Source organism: Vigna unguiculata, chromosome 4 (assembly GCF_037176805.1).
Source record: "Vigna unguiculata cultivar grain cowpea cultivar isolate G323 ecotype 2 chromosome 4, ASM3717680v1, whole genome shotgun sequence".
Lineage (NCBI taxonomy): Eukaryota > Viridiplantae > Streptophyta > Magnoliopsida > Fabales > Fabaceae > Vigna > Vigna unguiculata.
Window position 1 is genome coordinate 13,056,819 of NC_140795.1, and position 9,983 is coordinate 13,066,801.

The window sequence follows — 9,983 nt, forward strand, 5'->3', positions numbered from 1 at the left end:
TTTCATATAAATACAAGGACAAATAGGGTCATTTTTATACCCTTCCTTTAATAAGTACTCACTTAGACGGTTATACCACATACGTCCTGATTGTTTCAATCCATAAAGGGACTTATTCAATTTTATTGAATAATCCTTTTTAGAATTTGCTTTGTTGGGCACATTAAATCCTTCAGGGAGTTTCATATAAATATCATTTTCCAAAGAGCCATACAAATAGGCTGTAACAACATCCATGAGGTGCAAATTCAAACCTTCTTGTGCAACAAGGCTAATTAAATATCTAAATGTTGTTGCATCCAATACTGGAGAATATGTCTCCTCAAAATCAATACCAGGTCTTTGTGAAAAACCTTGAGCAACTAACCGTGCTTTGTATCTAACAATTTCACCATTCTCATTTCGTTTTTGTACAAAAACCCATCTGTACCCAATAGGTTTTACACCCTCAGGTGTGCGAACTACAGGTCCAAAAACCTTTCGTTTAGCAAGCGAATCTAATTCTGCTTGGATTGCATCTTTCCATTTTGGCCAATCATTTCTTTGCCGACAATCTTCAATTGTCATTGGTTCTTGATCATCATTGTCACTTATGACATCCTTTGCTACATTATATGCAAAAACCTCGTCAATATTGACTTTATTTCGATTCCATATTTTATGATTCATGACATAATTTATTGAGATCTCATCATTTTCAACAATTTCAGGTACCTGAGGTTCTTCTGGAACCGAATCATTGATTATGTCAAAAGAATCTTTTGGGACTTTTACCCCCTCGATTAGGCCATCTTGCCTTTTTTCCCTTTTTCTCACACGAGGATTTTTATCTTTGGAACCCAAAGGCCTACCACGCTTTAGGCGTGTTTGAGATTCATTTGCTATATTAGATTGTCCAACAGGAATATCAATTCTGATTGGAGTATTAGCAGCGGGTATATGCGACTTAGTTACCCTTTTTGTGTCAGTAAAAGCATCTGGTAATTGGTTGGCCAATTTTTGTAAATGAATTATCCGTTGAACTTCTAGTTCACACTCTTTTGTACGAGGATCAAGATGAGATAATGATAATTCATTCCAACCAATATCTTTTTCCAGTTTCTTTCTTTCTCCCCCTAACGTTGGAAAAATTGATTCATCAAAATGACTATCAGCAAATCGAGCTGTAAATAAGTCACCTGTTGATGGTTCAAGATATTTTATTATCGATGGAGAATCATATCCAACATATATTCCCAAACGTCTTTGAGGACCTGAAATTGTTGAAAATGAGATAAAGTTTGTGAATGAGAAAAAGATTAGAAAGAACCTCGGTTAAGGAATATAGAGCGTTGTTCTTAGGGAGAAAAATAAAAAAAAAAATATGCCTTCACGCTCAGTTGGATAACCCTCGTGCTGATAACGTGTTATAAAATAAAGGTAATAAGAGAGACAAAGGAGAGGAAGAATAGAGAATGAGAGAGTAGGGAGCAACTTCTGTTTTTATGTGTGTCTCATTACTGATAGGACGAGTCCTATTTATAGGTACAATATGGTAACCCAGAAAGGATATAAAATCAAATAGTAAATACAAAATATTACATCATAAAGAGTAATGAATAATATGATTATCAATCATATTAGTGATTGTATAAATCAATGGACGACCATTAATTCATAACATTGCAAATATTATCAATAAATAAAATACAAAAAAAAATCTTATTAAAATAATATAATATTTAAGTTTTTTTCGTTAACTCAATAAAGTTAAAAGACAACATTAAACTACAAAATAAAATAAAAAAACTATAATTACATTTTCAATCTTTCACGTTGTCTCCTCCATTTCGGGGTGCTAGCCTATACTTATGTACTTCTAAAAATAGATTAAATATTATATTAACCTTTCAAATAATATAAATTGTACCTCAATATCTATATATTCTATAGAGATGTCAAAATGGGTTTCAACTCGTAAGCCAATCCGGCTCGTCACGGGTTTGAGCCGGGTTGGGTTGAGAAAAATTCATTTTTTTTCAAAAGTGGGTTGAACTCAACTCGACTCACTTAACCCACGGGTTAAACGGGTTTGAGCCGGGTTGAAGGTGGGTTGATCCACTTAACCAACCAACATTTTTTTTACAATTTTTTTTTAAATTTTCTTTTAATTTTTTTAATAATTATTTACTACTCCTATTATATATGTTCACAATTTCATATTTTTAAATGCTAGAATGTTGCTCAATAATATTTGAAAATTTTGAATGTTTAATTAATTTGATTGTCAAGCTATATATGTCGATACTTTAATCTTTAACTATAATCTTTATATTAAATTACTCAAGTAACCGTCTTATAAACAATTTTTTTTTAAATTAACATGACAAAAATGTATAGTTTTTTATTTATATTTTGTGGAATAGCATGACAGAAAATTTGTAATATTAGCCATGCTTTCTTAGATTATATGGATACTTTCTTGAAAACAATTCTTCATATATTATCCATGTCTTATCAATATTTATATCTGTTGGGTATTGGACTCCCTTCCTATGTGGAGAAAAGGCCCAAAACTTGAGAAGTTCATGTCTCATTTAACCTAGTGGAGAGGGGGCTATAAAATAAAGAGAGAGGCAGAACAATAGAGTCAGAACACACTGAAAGCCCTAACACATAGAGGGAGAGGTAGAGGAAAAATTCTGTTCACGTTTTTCATAGAGTTGTCGCCGTAAATTCGGCACTGCGGGTTCGTTCACCGTTGCATCGCGCTGAAATTTTTACAGTAGGTTCGAGACTCATTGCTCTTCATTCTGATCGGTTGGATCGTTGATACGAGGTCTGAGTTGGGAGATATTAATTTCGCACTCCAGCAGTGATTTTTAGAGGTTTTCCTCTCTTGTTCTTGTCTATTTGAAAGCTTTGTTGCTTTGTTATTTGGTTGGGTGTTGGCACTAATTTGTGCTATTGATTGAGACTCTTTTGTACTTTTGTTGATCATAGTGAAGCTATTTCTTTGGTCTGGACGACTAGTGGTTTTTACCCTTGATTTGAGGGGTTTTCCACGTTAAAAATCTTGGTGCCTTTATTTGTGCTTTTGGTGATTTATTATTGCTGCTCTTTGATTATTGCTCCTCATAGATTCTTGTAAGTTAGGGGAAATTATATCTGCTGCATTCTCTGGTATATTGTTTGTGATATTGTTTCCCCATCAATATCTTCATATATTTGTAATATACTCTATATATACTTTAATATATATATATATATATATATATATATATATATATATATATATATATATTCATTCAAATTTAATAAATTATTTATTTAATCTAAACTTATCATTCAAAACAATTTCAAATATTTTTTACAAACATTATTAATAAATAAAATACAAAATATTTTACTTTTTATTTAAAAACTATGATATTACTCTTTTTATGTATGTGAAAGATTGAAATAGTGGAAGGGTAATCATATCATTTTAACATCCCATTTAAATAATAACATAATTAAATGAAATCTTACACCGGATAATATAAAGAGCCAAGTTGCGGAGTATAAAGTCACTCCTTACAGTTATCCAAGGTACTTAAAAGGAAATACTAAAGCTCACTACAATGCCTACAACCCTAAAGGAGTAAGAGATAGCCAGTATTCGAAATAAAGCCTTAGGGGCAATACAATAGACGGGCCTTCGTCCTAAAGAAAAGCCCAAAGAGACATGAAGTCCAGCACGGGTAGACTGTGCAGCGGAACCATCCCTTCTCTGTTGACCTCAAGTACCTCTCGCATCTGCTCCCATCAATAAATTGATGATCATCGCAACGGTAGAAAACAACAAACAAGGTAATCAAACAAGCAAAAGGGTAAGCTAGAGCCAAAAATATTTTATCATGTAATCAGATATACCTTCACAGTCCAATATACATACATCATCCAAGCATGTTATGACCTCCCAATCAATACCCTAAGACTCGACTCGACTCATCCGAATACATATAATCTGGTTGGATTCAGCGGATGCTCGCACTTGTGGTGGATACCTCTGCTCAACCCCGAGCTGCTCACCCCCGAGCTATGTGTTACAAGTGTTACAAGTGTTGCAATGAATCAATTCCCTCACACACAAGATTAGCCCTTAATGAATTTCAGACCTCCTACTACTCTCACCACAAGAGTCAGTCCGCTCTAAGTGAGACTAACTGACTCCTTAGAGTGTCAGGATGCAATCCTTACCTTGAATCCTTACCAAGTTATATAGATGAGGCACCACCATGGACACCCACTAACAAGGGCCATGGAATTACGTCCCGACCACTAAAGCACAACCTTGAAATCCCACCTAGAGATTTCAAGGAATTACGCACTGACCATAGACCAATCATGTTCAATAAATCAAGTAATGTTTACCATACACAATATCTCATGCCAACCTTTACAACCCATTCTCATTCATAACCAAATGTTGAATCCATACCAACTCATCCTTCCCAAATAGTGAATATATATTTGTATTTCATATCAATACCATGTCTCCTTGATACCAACCATCTCATTTAAATCACATGCCAAGTTCATACCAAACCCATCATCCACAATCCATGAATCACATCACTCATGCATAATCATTTATCACATGCTTTTAATATAACAATTAGATTCAAGCCAGTAATAACCATTGAAGATTAGAGAAACAACCAAACTACAACGATCTTGCGATATAAACTGCTCTCACTACAGAGCTATGATTCAAGATCGGACCGGTCAAAGTCAAAAGCTATGTTTTAAGGATCAGCTGTTAAAATATCAGCTCGATCCAACGGTTAACGAAGTAGTAACTTTCATTTTAAGAAAAGTGTGCAGTGTTGTCAACAACACAAATTTAGTGACCTTGCAATAAAAGCTGCTCTCACTACAGAGCTCCGATTAAATATCCGACCGGTCAAAGTCAATAATTATGTGTTAAGGATCAATTGTTAAAATTTCAGCTCGATCCAACGGCTAATAGTAGAAATCTTCATTTTACGAAAAGTGTGTAGTGTTGTCAACAACACAAATTTAGTGACCATGCGATAAAAACTGCTCTCACTACAAAGCTCCGATTAAAGATCCAACCAGTCAAAGTCAAGAATTATGTGTTAAGGATCAGCTGTTAAAATTTTAGCTCGATCCAACGGTTAACGTAGTAGAAATCTTCATTTTACGAAAAGTGTGCAGTGTAGAAAAAGAGTAGCGCCACATCAATCAAACATACTTGCACACCATACATTTTTATTCGACCAAAAACCTCATTCAAGCATCACAAACATACAACAGACCAAAAATCGGCAAAATAACTTTAAAAACATAAACCCTAGCTTCCCTTACCTTGAAAGAGCTAGTCAAAACGACCCTGACCCTTACGCGAATGAACAAGACAGCTCCAAGAGCATATTTAAGAGCTGAAAATCTCAATACAGAGGAAGCACGCAATTATTACGAGGAACCCTAACGGCAAGCACGAAGATTAAACTAAAAGAGAAGAGTATGCATCGGAAGTAACTTACGTGAGTGAAAGAAATGGGTTGAACTCAGTTGAACTTGGATGAACCCCAAACCCTAGAAGAGGAACGTTACTGTTCTAAGAGAAATGAGGCTATTTTTCTGAAAGTGAGAAGAATGAAAGTGTTTCAGCTGGTTTAGGGGCTTTGGTTCCTTATGGGCCAGCCCTAGGCCCAACTTATATGGGGCAGTCCTTTAAAATAAAGGTAGTAAAGTAAGTGGGCCTTACAATCATTCTATACACAAAAATATAGATATCACTAACAATGAAAAATCAACTATATCTAATTGATAAGACATGGATAGTAAATAAATACAACTCTGATTCTGAAAACTTTAAAGTGGCTTTCAAGGATATACATTAAAGTAAAAAAAAAAATTAATAAGTTTGTATTTATGACAAAGATAGTGGACAAGTATAAAGAAAACATAAAGAAAATAAATTAATCAATATTTAATATATTATTTTATATAAACAAAATATATTATAGAATAAATTATTTTAACTAAAATATTGCTTTCAACATAATTAACACAATAATTATTACGTTCAACAAATAAATCAAGTATATATAATATTACAACTTCATATTCAAGAATTTTATTAATTTATTATTTATACAAAAACAAATAATACATTGTTGTTATTATAGTTAAATATGATATCAAATAATGTTTTTTATAATATATCATATTTTCTTATACAAGTTCAAACATTATTTCATCTAAATCCAATAATTAATGACTTTTAAATCCACAAAGGTTGCATATATTACTTCATAACATATGTTAATGCCCTACGATACTTTAATCCCTCATAAACATAAACCATACACATACTAGGGCAAATAAAAAATAGAAAAATAAGAAATCACAAAAAAAAAATGGTTCCAAATTCTGCTGAGGATAACTTCTTTGTCATCTTCTTTGTCAATCTCGATTCTTATAACATCTCCAACAAATAACTTCTTCTCTTTGCAAAAGGTTTTCCACCCACAAGTTAGATAGCATTCATTTGCAGTCCTTTCACACCATCTAACTTGGCACGACCAATATCAATATATAATTATATAAACATGCAGAAAAAATATATATACAAAATGTGAACTGCAACAAATTACGATTAAAATGAACATTCAACCAACAATGAACTCTATCACTAACAATAGTCACTACAAAAAACAATGTAAATTCTGACAGTTATTTTCGTAAAATGCGGCGGTTTTAACTGCCACAATTTACATATGTGGTGGTTTCAAAAACCGCCATAATTCACGTCGCCACAAAGTAAAATATGGCAGTTTTAGTCGAACCGCCGCAACAACTGCCATATATTACATTGTAAAAATGGGCAGTTTTCTGAAGTAAATTACGGTAGTTAAAACCGTCGTATTTGTTTGAATAGACTAAACAAACTAAACACACTTTAAGCTACTGAACGTTCAAGGAGATTGGTTAAACTTTGTGATCATGTTACATTTGAAAGTTTACTTAAAAATGCATGTGACAGACTCAACATAATTTAATAACACAAAATCAAGTTGAATCAATGGTTTCAACATCATACAAAAAAGTTCAAGAATAAATTAGGAAAAATCAATGTTGCAAAAGCTCATATAAGAGTACTAGACAGTTAATTTACAAAGACAAGTATTTTCTAATTTTGAGCAACCAATGATACAATAGTTTTTCCTCATTGTTGATTCCTTCAGTTTTCATATTGTTTTTTTTCTGCCACTTGAAAGTATAAAATCAACAAGTAATAAAAAAATAAATGGAATTATTCTTTGGTATCACCTATATAAAACCAAGTATCGTATGGGAGACGTTAACAGACCTCATTAACGAAAAGAGGTGTGAAAAACAATAAGACCAAAAAATAGGAACAAATGGAATGAGAACAAGAAAAAAAGTATATTTTAATTTTAACTAATTGATGTTACAAGAACATTTAATCACACAAAGAATTAGGAAAATCCTCACAAAAAGGATGAGTCGATCTTGAAGGGTACAAGTGAATCACAACAACCAGTGCAGAAAAAAAGTGGTGAGACAGTCTCAAAATCATCTATGCCACAACAATGAGTATTTCCCTCCCATAATTAAAACTTTGAATCAAACAAAGTTGGAACTTGTGGGCACGAGGTTGGTTAATAACCTGAATATATGAAATGGATTGACACAATTGGATTGAAATACCTACTGATAAACTAGGTTCCATGTCTTTGAAACATTTAATAACTTATATGATGTTATAGTCAGATAAATCATCTTTGCTCCTAAAATAATTTAGTTACATGTAATTTGTAATGGGTTGGATGCAATTGAAAAAAGATGAAATTGATAGAAGAAGTAATAGTGGAAGATTAAAAAAATAAAAACAAAGAGAAATATGCCCTAGTATGCCAATTTCCTCTTTGGCATCTCGCCGTACATCGTCAACATCACTTTCCTTGCTACTGAGACAGTGAAACAACACAAATTGAATTAGAAAAACAAAACTGGAGTAGCTTGGGAGAAAGGAAGACCAAAGTGGGTTGAGAGAAAGGAAGACTAGATTACTCACTGACTTCGAAGAGACAAATCAGAATCACCACTCTCTTCTTCGAAACAATGGGTTTAACTCCAAAATACTCGCAAACTTACGATTAAGCCCAAAATACTCCAAAATGATGGGTTTTTCCTTTAATCCCAAATGATGAAGCTCTGAAGAACGATACCTTTGCGTTCAACTCCAGATTGAGCGGTAACTCCAAGATGCTAACCTACCACCACACAAACATCAAAATCACTACAAGAAAAAGTATCTATAGTGATACTAATATTCATCACTAAAAATTATAAATATGTCACTAATATCATCTTCTGACAATAATTAAGATGTCACTAATAACTTTGTTACTATTGTACTTGTGACAATATTTTTATATATCACTAAAATTAAAGTATATTGTGACAAAAATAATTATCACTAATAATTTTTTATTATAGTGACAAAAATACACTATCACTAAAATTAAAGTATATTGTGACAAAAATAATTATCACTAATAATTTTTTATAATAGTGACAAAAATACACTATCACTAAAATTAAACTATATTGTGGTAAAAATAATTGTCACTATAGTAATTTAATATAATAGTGACAAAAAGACACTATCACACATATACGATAAATTAGTAATCACTAATATATATTTTATATATAATAATAATATCAATTAATTGTCACTCTTAATACTCAATTACTATTATATTTGTGACAATATTTTAAAATTATGTTATTAATTCAAATATTTTAGGATAATTATGAATTATTTTTATAATTATTAATTATTTTTTATAATTATCATTAGAAATTATGTTAATATTTAATTGTCACATTCCTTCCATATCATAATAAATAGACAAATAATTGAAAAGTGTTAAAATAAATAACAAAGAAAATAAATGTACATCAAATATAAATATTAAAATATAAAGTATTAATTACATTTTAAATGATAAAAAAAAATACACTATAAATATATACTAATGAATCCAAATATAATACATATGATCATTTATAACTCTATTTCTAAATTAAGTGTTCTTTTTTGTGCATCTTCATCTTGACTTCGAACAAATTGTTTCACCACACCCTTTGAATGATTCAATTGTATTCTAACACAAAATCAAAGTGTTTTCCTCAAAGGACAAGTTATTTTTCAATTTCTTCTCTGTGCACCTCAATCCCCTTCATCAAATTGTCCTGTAAAATATTGAAATAGAATAATTAACATCATGAATATATCTACAATGCCAAACAATAGCAAAACAATTTTAATCAATTGTATTCTAACACAGAATTAAAGTGTTTTCCTCAAAGGACAAGTTATTTTTCAATTTCTTCTCCGTGCACCTCAATCCCCTTTATCAAATTGTCCTGTAAAATATTAAAATAGAATAATTAACATCATGAATATATCTACAATGCCAAACAATAGCAAAACAATTTTAATCAACTTTAAACTCACCTACAAGGTAATACGACATAAAGATTCAAGATTTGTGTACTTGTTAGTAAATATGAAAACAATGAATTAGGATGACATTAAAGCAAAATATTAACATCTAATGGAAAGAAAATGAAACTGCATATTTAACTTGTTTTATCAATTACCATGAAAAAGAAACAAATAGATTCTATAGTCTCACCATGAGAAAGGAACAATTAGATTCTTGAGTCTCACGTGAAACAGGAACAATAGGTATTTCATAGACATGACATAAACAATTATATAGCGTTACAAATAATTGAAAAAAGAGAAAGAGAGAAGTTAATACCGTATATAGACAAATTAGGTTCTTCCCTCATGGACATTTGATTAAGAATTTGAGTTGGAACTTCAATATATTTCTCTGTGTGTTGTGGCGTAAGCGTATGAATTAAAAACGGATGCTTTTAAAGGAGGT

At 31.4% G+C, this 9,983-nt stretch overlaps 1 long non-coding RNA gene across 1 annotated transcript; it reads right to left on the reverse strand.

The window, feature by feature from the left end:
- Positions 1-9,021: 9,021 nt before the first annotated feature.
- On the reverse strand, positions 9,022-9,983 carry LOC114181111 (uncharacterized). The gene is made up of 3 exons (XR_003603752.2): positions 9,855-9,983; positions 9,371-9,453; positions 9,022-9,279 (listed from the first exon to the last, which is right to left on the reverse strand). It is a non-coding gene; the product is annotated as an uncharacterized LOC114181111 (long non-coding RNA).